Consider the following 12,409-nt stretch of genomic DNA (forward strand, 5'->3'; position numbering starts at 1 on the left):
CCCGGAAAATGTGAGGCAAAGGAAGACTGAATCAAACTGGAAGCCAAGGCTGTTATTTATGAAATCAAGCCTAAATTACTGCATAATGTTGTGTCTTCCAAACCAAAGGAACAGCACACACAAGGAAACTTGATCAAAATAACCTTGCTGCTCTGTTAGAGACTTCCTGTCCTGAATCATCTACTATCCTGAGCTAGTGGGTAACCTGAGGTATTAAACACACACCCATGCATTGTAATTTAGAGCTATAGCTACATCCCTTTGAAGATTTATCGCTGTTTGATGAGAGAAGGATCTGCAATTAAAATCTGTGTCAACAAGCAGGAGTCAAATGCAAGGATAAGGTCACACAGATAGAAGAAAACATCTGCTCTATACACTTTACAGAACATAATGTCACAATGTCTTGGAGAAAAAACAGTTTCTCTTTAATTTTATAAAATCAAAAAAGTAATGATGACTGAAAAGATGTAGCATGATCTCCTGCCACACCAAGGCAGGAAAGAAGAAATTGTTTCTAAGGCAGTATTAGGACAATACTTTGCCTGAAGCCCATGATCCACTTTCACCAAGTTGCTGTTGTGAAAATGTATTTAAAAGTAAATAAATGTTTATGTGGTGTTTGGAATCTGAGCAGATAAAAGCTGATAAACAAGGACTATATTACCAATATTTAAATATTGATAAATCTTACAATCAAGATGCCAGGGGTCCTAATTATATGTAGATGGTAGAGTCTTAATTATAAGTAATTTTAATTCACTTTCACATAACCACCAGAAATAAAATGCATGCATATCTGGTTTCTAATTGCATAAGCACATTTTTGTTGTTGTGCTGCTTGAAGTCAGCAGAGTTATGATCAGTCAGGGCTTATGAGAACGCTTGGCAGTTGTAAGAGACCTGTTCCTGCAAGAGGAAAAAAGTGGCAGAAGTCACTGAGCAGAAGTGACAATGGCAGCAGATTGGGAGCCCTGTTAGAGCAGGTCCAGGGGAGGGCTGTGAAGATAAACTGAGGGCTGGAGCACCTCTCCCATGAGGACAGGCTGAGAGTGAGAGCTGGGACTGCTCAGCCTGGGGAAGAGAAGGTGCTGGGGACAATTTGTAACCACCTTCCAGTACCTAAATAAGGCCTATAACAAGGGAAAGAGGGACTTTTTACACATGCATATTGTGCTAAGATAAAGGGGTAAAGGGCTTTAAACTCGAAGAAGGCAGGTTTAGATAGATATTAGGAAGAAATTCTTTACTGTGAGGGTGGTGAGGCACTGGAACAGGTTGCCCAGAGAAATCATGAGTACCCCATCCCTGGAAGTGTTCAAGGGCCTCTGAATAACCTGGTCTAGTGGAAGCCCCCATGGCAGGGGCGTTGGAACTAGATGATCTTTAAGGTCCCTTCCAATCCAAACCCTTCCATGAATGCATGAACGCAAAATCAGGAGCAAAACCTGACACAGCTCTCTATGCTAAGCTAATAGCCCAGTGTAGACTTACCCATGGTTCAGCCAGAGTTGAACAAACAGCACTTCCCTGACAGATAACATAAACTGGCAAAGGATCTGACAGAAAGTGCAGCAGCAGCATCTGCCTTTCCTTCAACTAAATTTACAAATGGGTTTCCCATTTCCTCACTGTACATGTAATTTGCAACCTCAACAGCTTTGTCCCTCTTACCCTACTTGTTTTTTTGGTTTTGGTTTTGTTTTTTGTTTTCTCTTCAGGTAAGGAATGAGCTGTCCATTTCCTCTTTCAGTTTTCAGTTCCCTCATACCCTTCTTGCACCATAATTTAGCTATGATTTATTTTGCGATCCTGTTCCAAACAGGTGTCTGTTTTCTGGCTGCCTTTGCAAATGTAGTTCCAGAGACCAGATGGTAATAGTTAGCTGCCTTCTGCACCTGCATGGATGAGAGCAGATCTGAGGAACCTCTGCTGTATGTTGAGTAGCTCAGAGCAATACTTAAATGACTGTGTGGTTGAAATAAGTAGCCAACTGTGTCTGGCTTGGCACTGAAATTGTTGTGATCATTAGTGGAGCTGAATTTAAGACAGAAAATGGGTTTGGGAAACTAAGATAAAGGCAGGACAATTTGTCACATCATCAGCCAAAAAGGCACCTCAGGAACACCAGCATGAATGAACAATACCTGCCCACATCCTTTCTGTCATGTTACAGGATCTCTTGCTGCAATCACACAAATAAACTTATTTACTGTATTTCAGACCAAGTCCAGCTGTCAAGATTCAGCTAAGGGTTTGGGGACTTCTAAATTAAGTACAGTAAAGCAGTGTTAATTTTCTGAATATGCAACAGCTTCAATTGGTTACTGGACCAGTCTAACCTATAATGCTCTGACACAGGATAAGGAAGGTGTGGGAGAGGGATTTGAAGCCTGAGGTTTTTGAAACAGATAATAAACCAGAAAACTAGTGAACTAAAAAGAGAGGGGGAGAGAGAAAAGAAGGAGAAAGAGAGGTGAGGATTAAAAGGGGAACTAAGGAACAAATCTTCAAAGTCCTACAGCATTAATGTGGGAGACAGTTACTGAAAGAAGATAGATGTTGGACAGGGCCTCGAGCCACCTAAAAAAAAAAAAAAATAGCAAAAAAACCCCCAAAACTAAATCAGTTGAGAGTAAGAAAAATCTGGAAATAATCATTAGAAATTTCAGTCCAGGGAAAAGCTGTACACTGGAAAACAGGTTAATTTATTCAAAAGCTGTTTCTAGACATGTTTTGAAACACAAACAGAAGCAAGATGTTTGTCTCTGACTGGTACAGATCAAAAGCAATTCTAGGCACCAGGTCAGGTATTCAGCTGCACAGCAGAAAGAGTCAGGTTCAAGGGGTTGGGAAAGTCCCATCTCTAAACCAGATCAACAAGGTTCACAGGAAAAGACTCCTACCTCCACAGGCACTTCTTTCTCCATGGAAGCCTTTGCCAGCTCTTCTGTGCTGCACATTCAGGAGGTTAATTTTTTGGTGGGATCCAGAGGGTTAACTTCTCAGTAGGATTTCTGCTCCTGGGTATTTTTCACCACATTGTAGAGCTTCCTGAGAGCTAGCAGCAGTGTTGGGTACCTCACTGGGTTCTCAAAGTCAATTATTAGAGGCTTCAGCTACTTTTCCTGGATGAATAAGAAGACCTGCATGTCAGCAGCTCTCTGCACGGAATGAAGGACACCTCCTCTATGGCGTAATTTTTTTTTTAATTAAAAAGAAGAATGCAGCATTAAAAAAAACCCAAACTGTCAAATAAATAATTTATGATCTTTCTAAGACACTACAAAACACCAGTAGCATACACCGGCAAAAGTGTGCACAGATTCATTAATGCAGGGTTGAACTTTATATTTCAAAGGGCAATTCCATAAAAGCAGGTACTTTTTCCTGACTGCTACACTTTAGAAATTCACTGCCAAAGTAATCACTCTTTAGATTTGAGACTCATATTATTCAGTGAGAGAAAATAAATCTCTCTAAGAGTCTTGTTAGCAGAGAGGAATTATGACTCTTTAGAGGTATTACTGATTTCAATATTAATAACACTATTCCACAAATCTATTTTTCTAATAAATTTCTGAATCTGTGATCAAAATTTTAAGTCAGGTATTTCTTTTCAGACCCCATAGTTTTCTAATTCCAGGGAGAGAAAACTCTGTTAACATTTCTTCAAATCCCTGTTAAGAATCACCTCACGTACAGAAAAAATAAGTGCCTTGTAAAGACTGATAGGTTTAAGTAGCTTTTCCTCTATTAGAGTTGAATAATATTTAAGACTTTCTTATCTTGAAATTACTCTGTATCATAGAAAATCTAAAAATTTATCACTGCAATTCTATTACAGTGGAAACAAGCAATTTGGCTCGATATTTTCTCACACACTCTTAAACCCATGCATTTTTCCACTTTTGTTACATGTAAAACTAATGGTCATTTTCAACACACTAATCACTTTGTTGGCACATTTGCATTGTAGGATTCCTGCTTTGGAGTTTTTTTTTAATGCTATCTTTATGCCAGAAAGCATGGCTTGAGGGTAGACACTGCCCAAGAGTGATTTGATCCTCATGGAATTTATGAAAAATGTTATTGGAAAGGACAGGCTACTAATACATTATAAGAATCTGTATAGACTGGAAATAGAATTGGTAGATATGTTAAGTCTCAGACTCTTGGGAAAGGACTAAAGGCAAAACAATTCATTCCTTTTAATTATTAAAAAACTACTTGGAATATTTTTTTTTTCTTTCTCCTTTGTCTTGTGCTGCCAAGAAATCTTGTGATGTTATGCAGCAAGCTACATCTGAGGATTCATGTTTTCATGGGAAATACACAACTGTGAGCCAGACCATGCATTTGATCATGGGTTAAACCAAATGGGTCATTTTGCCAAGTGCCTCTTGGAAGTTGTCAGCAGAAGGTTTTGTAAGGACTATGAAAGTGTGTGAAATGGTCTGTCATGCATCTTTAGTATATGCATTCAACAGGAATCTGGAAATGTCTCTTTAAGAGCCACCCCTATTAATGTGACTAATTTAATGAACCTTTGAATAAACTGATCTCCAGTGGAGAATAGCTATTTATCATGCATTGTGTGAAATACTAAATAAGAATATTATGCAAGAGAATACTTGTTGTATCTCTGCAATTACTCCATTTATCTCTAGGTCTGTATTGTTATGCCTCCTCTGTGTGTGACTCTGACATGAAATGGTCAAATGTAATTTTTAGCTTTGTGTCATTTGCTTCAGTTTTGGACTAGCAGGCAATATGAAGGTCTGTGTGATTGTCCCTCTTTTGCAGAGCTACTCAGATAAGAGAAGAATGAAGAGATCATCAATAATTGTCAAAAGAGGTGCAGAGTAGAGAGGAATTAAGGTGTAATGGAGCTTGGAAGAGTCCTTACTTTTCAGAAAGCAGTTTTTCCAAGGACCATTTTCTTCTTTTCCCTCAGCACTATGCACTCTTTTTTCCCCTCTTCCACATCATAATCATGAAGATCTGTATACCAAGGATTCAACATTCACAGAAGGAAAGAAGAAAGATAAAACAGAAGTTATTATTCCTCCCATTTCAGAGTGCAGAAGGGAAGCTGGACCACAAGCCAGAGACACACCTGCTAGAGTATCTTAAGCCAATGCTTTAAGGAGCCAAGGGACATTAGAGACACTGGCACATGCCACTACCCCTTTCCTCCCCACAGACTTCTCCTGGCCAAGGGACACTTCCCCACCTGTTCCAGATGAGGTTTCAGTAGCCATCAGTCTTTTCCCCCCACTACTACAGCCCCTTCCCCAGCCAATGGGTGCCTGAATCCCAGCTTCCCCTGCTCCTCACTCCAGTTATCACCATGTTTCAGTTATCAGCCATGAGGGAAACCACACCTCTGAAAAACGAGGCACTAGGTGTGGAGGAGAGCACTTAAAGTGCTATAAAGTGTTTGGACACAACACAGACCAAAATGCAATTTTTCCATGGTTCTTTCAGCCCAAAGATTGCTTTTGGCTGAACCAATATCACATGAGATCTATTCAGCTTGTATCTGCAGAACTGCTCCAGGCTGACACTGGTAGGACCAGAAGCAAAATTCATGGTCAAAATGTTTACTTTTCTGGCTGAAATTATTAATTATTTAGAAACAAGTCTATCATAGTCAGAGCATTTCAAGAACAAGTCTATCACAGGCAGAGCATTTCCTTCAATTCATTCAAATTAACATTTTGTTTATGGCACAGAGTAAGTCTTTTCCTTTTCTTAGTTCAAAGTGAACCCTGGGGGTTCTAAATATGCCTCCTGGTGATTTAATTAAAAGATAAATATTCATTCAAAAAAAAAAAAAAAGAAAAGAAAAGGTATGGAAAGAAGGAAAAGCTACAATTAAAAAAGTGATAGCTGTGAGGAAAAGGTGTTCACTGAATAAGAAGTGAAAAGGAAAACAGAAGTGACTAACAAAAGTGTATTAGTTCAGACAAAGAAGAAATGAAAGAAAAGAAATTCTGAATGTGAAGAGGAGATAAAGAGTTAACGATGCACAGAGAATATATTGTTTTATATATTGTTTTGTACACACAGGTGACGTGACCAAGTGAGGGACAAATACAACAGGGCTTGGTTGGCTTTGTAGGGCGGAGGAGCAGAGCTATGGTTCCCCAAATGGTTGCTGTTCCCCACAATACAAGACTTCAGCATACAACAAACCCCACCCTATTCTGGGCTAAAAGGCTAAGCAAAGCAAGGTTCATTACAGGAGTCAGGATCTCAGCTGATGAGCTTTGGGAAGCCAGTGCCAGGTCCTGATGGGTGAGCAGGTGAGCAGCCAGGTCTGATGCAGGTTGTGTGCATGAAAGCCTTATGCACTGATGGCCTCTACCCCACTATGATAGCAGTAGAAGTGGAGTATGAAGTGGATGTAGGTTGCCAAACACAGGAGATCAGATGGAATCTTATCTGAGTGAAAGTTACAGGTTGTGTCCTGATGCCAAGGTCTGTCCCTCGGGGTCTGCACATGGCACAGGTTAATCAAAGACCAGCACTGCGCTTCACAGCCTGCTTGCTGAGCTCCATATGCTTGTGAGGAAGCAGGAATGATGAGCAGCAGCCTCACACTGGTGTGCTGAGATGAAGTTGCTGTTGTGCTGCCTGAAAAGCTTTCCCTCCTCACAGTCTGTACCAGCGGCAGCATGGGGGTAGAACCCCTCCACTTCTGCCTCTGCTCCTTGGAGAGTTTCAGGTGCTCCATCGTGATGCATTTTCCTGGTGTCAGAGCCCCAGCACTACAGAGGTGCTGCCTCTGAGCCAGCCAGCCTGCAGTTCTCTCTGGTATCTAATTATAATTGCCTGTAATTTCAAATGACTGCAGAAAATAGTGTTTCTGCTGACAATACAGTGATGAAGTAAGTGTTCTCCTAGCTCACATTCTTTTAACTGCTTAGTTTAAAGATTTTCATCTCTTAAAAACCACATCTGACATCCTATTATTTCATATTGACCATTGAGTGTTCACAAAAACCTGTTCCATTTCACAGATTCCTGATGATACAACTCCCTGATAGCCTGTGTCTCCTTTATTTTCAGTCTCCAGATCCTAACCAGTCTTTTCAGCTTTAACATGGAGAAATGATACTGGCCCAAAAAGAAAATTTTCAAGCACCAGTGGTAGTAACAACTATACACTTGGTTCAAGAAATTATGACTGAAATATATTTTTTCTTTTTGTGTGGTGTTTGCTACTAGTTGAATTAAATAATGAATTGCAATTTAAAAAAATAATAAAAAAATATTATATTGCAGTGGTGAATATTAAATTTAAGTCCATTTCATTTAATACAGGCACTAATTTTTAAGGATGGGGGTTTCCATCCATCACCATGTCTACGGATGTCACTGACCAGACCCAGTGCATGATGTTGAGCTCTGCTGGACATGCTCCCTTTTAAGAGCAGCTGTGGTAAATACAGTGTGAGTAAAACAAATGGGTCCTGTGAATTTAGAAAGCTGAGGTATTTCTGGTCCTGTCCAGTGAGTACACACTCTATAACCGGTTTTGGATTAGGTCAGCAAGCAAGCTGATTTTCTCATTATTTCTTACAGCAAGAAAGGTTTCTTCTAGAAATGCAATAAAAGTGTTAACAGGAAGACCCTGCCTAGCTGAATCGTCCCTTCTCTAAAACATTCTTCCACAAGGGCACTTCCACAGAGCTTCCATTAACATCAGGAGCAGGTAAGCACATATGGAATCATACAGCTACAGTCTGTAGAACTGTAACATCCATATACACTTAAACAAGAATATACACTCTTCACACCTCCACCCAGAAAGTGGAAATTTAGCAGAACAAGGATATTAAAAATCCTAACTGATCTTGTCAGGACCTCCAGACAATTTTTAATTCTCCATCTCTTGGAAGAGAGGATTAGGAAATAGTTTTATAACTTGGGTGGGGAGAAACTGTTGGATTGCAACAAAGATTCTGGTCTGATTAAACAGCTCAGCGTTTCTGAGTTCCTGTCTCACTGGTTATGATGTGGTTCTGCTCATGAGTATCCCAGCTGAAGCTCAGGAAGGCAGCAATAAGCCTTAGGGTTGTTGCCAAGGAAGTGGAGTGTTCTCAGACAGAAAATGAGAGAACATAGCTGTCTCTAGTGTTCATATCTTCAGTCTTACTGCTGTGACTGCAGGAGCTGGTGGTATGGCTGTGCCTGAGAAAGCCAAAGGCTGGGACCCACTTTGAAAAGATTGGTTTGGGCATGAGGGATTAATACAAATGTAAGGTTCAGATGAATCTGACAAAAAATTATTATCCAAACAGCCTAGACCTGATTTTCCAATAAAATAAAGATTTTTTAAAATTATTTTTTTTTTTTTTTTACAGAAAATGTCGCTTTCTCATCCAGTAAACAAAATCTTAAGACCTGGACATTCCAATAGAAAGTGAACTTTAATTCCAGAAAATGGTGGTTTTCGTGGTTCAAGCTTTTATTTGCCTAGATGAGTCTAAATCTTGAGTTGAAATATGTTTCTTAGACATCCTGTGAGATTCTCCCAGAACATATGCTTCTTTTCCCTCTAAACAAGACAGTATTGCATCAAACAATTTTTCTTCTAAAATTTTGACCTGTGGGATGTAGAGTAAGCTTTTAGGTATTTGAAACAGAACTCTGATAAGCCCCATAAAAATCTTTTATCTTTCCACCAGAAGGCTGGATGATCAGCTACACAGCACTTTGGAAACATTCAAAGGCTTCTGCTGACTGGTAATATAAAGATCAGAGCCAGTTTGCCTACAATCATATTCAAAAGAGAAGATACGCATCAAATCCAGACAGCTGGAAAAAAATCTCTAGGCTGTATAAGTGGAAGCCACAATGCCTGAAGCAACTTTTCATATCTTTCACCTCTACAAAATTTTCTTGTCTTCAAAACTTCCATATGCTGCAGCCCCATGGAAACACTTATTTTCAAATACATATTTGTATACCTACCCTGCCAAGGGTAATGTTGGACTCCAAAAGAAATAGATAATCATACAAATTTGAATTCATTGCCAGTCTGCTGCAAGCATGAAAAAACAGTTTTCTCTTTTTTGGCCATTAGTGTTCTGGTTTTGTCTGGGGTAGAGTTCATAGTGGCAGTATGGAGCTATCTTTTGGGTTTGTGCTGATGTAACAGAGGCATGTTTGTTATTGCTGAGCAGGGCTTGCACAGAGCCAAGAACTTTCCAGATCCTCACCCTGCCCCACCAGCAAGAGGGCTGGGGCTGCACAAGGACCTGGGGGGGACACAGGTGGGACAGGTGACCCCACCTGACCGGAGAGATATCCCAGACCACATGGCATCATGCTCAGCACACAGAGCTGGACAAAGAAGGATGAAGGGAGGATGCTCAGAGTGTTGGCATTTCTCTTCCCAAGTCACCTGTACATGTAATGGAGCAGAGGCTTCCTGGGGATGGCTGAACACCCATAGGAAATGCACTCTTTGTTTTATTTAGCTTGTGTGCAAGGATTTTGCTTTCCACATTCACCTCAACTCAGGAGTTCTCTCATTTTTACCCTTCTGATTTTCTCCCCCATCCCACAGAGAGGGATGAGCCAGTGGCTGTATGGAACTTAGTTGCCAGCTGGGGTTAAACCACAACAATTGTGCTGATCTTTATCAGAACAATGCTATTTATCCTGAAGAATCAAGGTATCACAAAATACTACCCTTGCCTTCCTTTCGCCGTCACTTGCCTGAAAAAGCTATGGGATTACACATAAGGAAAAGTACAGGGAATTTTCATAATATGTCAGTGATTTAAAACACCTATCATGTACTTTTGACAGTAGAAATGAACGCTGCTAAAAATTGCATGCACATGATGTGTGGGGATACTGCTGAGTTTTGTTCGCCTGTGACCGCAATGCAAAGTATTCAAACTGCCTGACTCCTCTCAAAATGATTCACTCTATTTAACTAAATCTGAAAGAAACTGTGTGGCAGTACATCCATAATAGATATTTGTGCATTCAAAAAAGTCATGCATATACATTACCTAAAAGGCAAACACACATCAGCCAAGCAAGGCTCACAATGATTAATCATATTCTCATTTCCATCTATCTTCCAAGTTAATATGGTGGCAACATTGCTATTATCTGAAACTGAGCTAAGTCCACAGCACTCCCTGCTGTGATTATTGATGGGCTGTGGCTCGATAAATATTTTAACTCTTGATAAAGCCCAGTGCACCCTGAATTTTAATAACACTCAACCTTTCTCAAATCTTCACATGGGCAAGAAATTTCAGCTCATGAGACTATGCACAAAGTCTGATCTACTGGTCAGACACAGCCAAAGCAGTGCAGGGCAGAAATCTTCTTGGTAGAAATGCCACTGCCCCCTCCAAAGGTAATAAAATTGATAGTACCTTGGAAAGGACTACTTGTGATCACTATGTGCAAATCCTTGTCTAAGTGCTCTGGAAACATTTTAATGCTTTCCACTACCTTCCCATTTCCTGGATGGACAGAGAATGAAATATTCTCCCACTTCACTGGCAGATGTGATTACACCTCAGCACAGTGAGCACACGCTTCCTTGGCCTGAGTTGCTCTGCTCTTTTAATAACTTTGTGAACATCCTGGTAGCCTTCTGCAGATCGCCATCCAAGGACCATCACATTCCTAGCCCTGGTGCTGACTTCATGGATCACTCAGTAGCCTGAGGAAATCCCTTGTTGGAGCTCCACTTCCAGTCGTCTCTGTAGAGTGGTATGGTGAAAGAAAACAAACTGAGCAGCTCTGGGGAAGTTTGGAAACATGTTTATGCCTAATTGTGGCAGATACTGCTGACCAGATCTCCTTTCAGACTCCCACAGCTCTTGACTAACATGTTTTGTGCTGACCACATAACATGCTGCAGGCACCTCCTTCCCCTACAAGTTTCCCTGTGAAATCCTTTGCACATTTCAGAATTCTATTCTTTACTTCCTGTCTCTGCAAGAAAATGTCAGACGCCACGTAAATATCTTGCCATGGGTCAGGGACCATGACTTTACACAGTGAGTCTGCACATCTATATAAAATGCATACCTAAATAAAAAATAGCAGCAGCCTATATATGTGCCCAAGATGCATCAGACCACATCAGATTTCCAGAGGGAATTGCCCTGAGGCAATGCAGATTACTTCTGGAACTCAAAGTATTGTGGGAAAGTACTATATTCTTCCTATGGTTTTGCATTTTTTCTGAGTCCTTTCTAAATGATGGGGTATTGAACAAGAGTGGCCTGATGCAACTTTTCATTCATCACTGTTCTGCAGGCTGAGGACAGGAGATCACCTCTGTCTCTCCCATGGGAAAGAACCAGAAGATCATTGCTGGCCCCCTCACACTGAAATTGTCCTATTCTATTCTATTCTATTCTATTCTATTCTATTCTATTCTATTCCTAATTCTAATTCTACTCTGCAATTTGGTGTTTGTCTGTGATTCCCCTGGCTGATTTCCTCACAGTCCCTGATCCTCCAAATTTTGTCATCACATAGCAGGGCACTATTTATGCCTCTTCTTTCCCCTATAAAGGGAACTCATTTTTCAAATTCAGGTATTTTCAGGCAAAAGCCCCACAATTTCAAAACCAGAAATGAACCTCAATCAAAAATGAAAATGTGGAGATGCAACAATCCTACATAGTATGGAGCCCCAAGATCAGATGGCAGCCTCAAACACCTATTCATGGCACATCAGTTTTGCAGTATCGACAGAACTCCTAAGAAACACTCCAACTGTCATAACTCTCTCTCTTTTTTTTTTTTTCTTCCTCCAAGGGAGTTTAAGAGTTATGCCCCACTAAAAAGTTTAGCTTGTAATACTTCAAAGCTTTTATCTTCCCCCCTCTACATGAACAGAGTATGCCACATTTCCCAGCTATATAAAATAACTCCGTCTAGCAAAATGAACTATGTCTTCAGTAAAAATAGGAATTTCCCTTTGCTCTTCATTAATTATCTGAATCCTAACCAAAGAATCCAGTGGTTTGTGTAAAATGGGGTAATGATTGTGATTTGAACTCTATTTCCACACAGCTGGAGAACACCTTCTCTTTTCCTCATCCAAAAAAACAAAAGAAAAAATCAGAAATGCCATCTCTGTTCTGCTACTTTTTTCATCAGTCATTCTCACTTGTGTTAATTCTAGCTGACTTCTTCAGCACGGTTCAAACAACACAGCCCTGGCTGATTTCATTATTCAAAATTCACTTATAAACTCCACTTTATTCAGATGACAGGATGAGGTTGTTATAAAGTATTTATTTGGCCTTTGAACATTTATAATTCCATGGGGCATAGGACGGGCACGGACAAATCTGTGACCCCAGTTGCTGGCACAAGAGTAAAAACCATCAGGGGCCAGAATAAAGTG

The 12,409-nt window shown here is 40.3% G+C and overlaps 1 long non-coding RNA gene across 1 annotated transcript; it reads right to left on the minus strand.

Annotated features, from left to right (window-relative positions):
- Positions 1–8,422: 8,422 nt before the first annotated feature.
- On the minus strand, positions 8,423–9,118 carry LOC111924760 (uncharacterized). The gene is made up of 2 exons (XR_015286362.1): positions 8,986–9,118; positions 8,423–8,618 (listed from the first exon to the last, which is right to left on the minus strand). It is a non-coding gene; the product is annotated as an uncharacterized LOC111924760 (long non-coding RNA).
- Positions 9,119–12,409: the final 3,291 nt, after the last annotated feature.

The sequence above is a fragment of the Cyanistes caeruleus genome, chromosome 1 (assembly GCF_971803275.1).
Source record: "Cyanistes caeruleus chromosome 1, bCyaCae1.hap1.1, whole genome shotgun sequence".
Classification (NCBI taxonomy): domain Eukaryota; kingdom Metazoa; phylum Chordata; class Aves; order Passeriformes; family Paridae; genus Cyanistes; species Cyanistes caeruleus.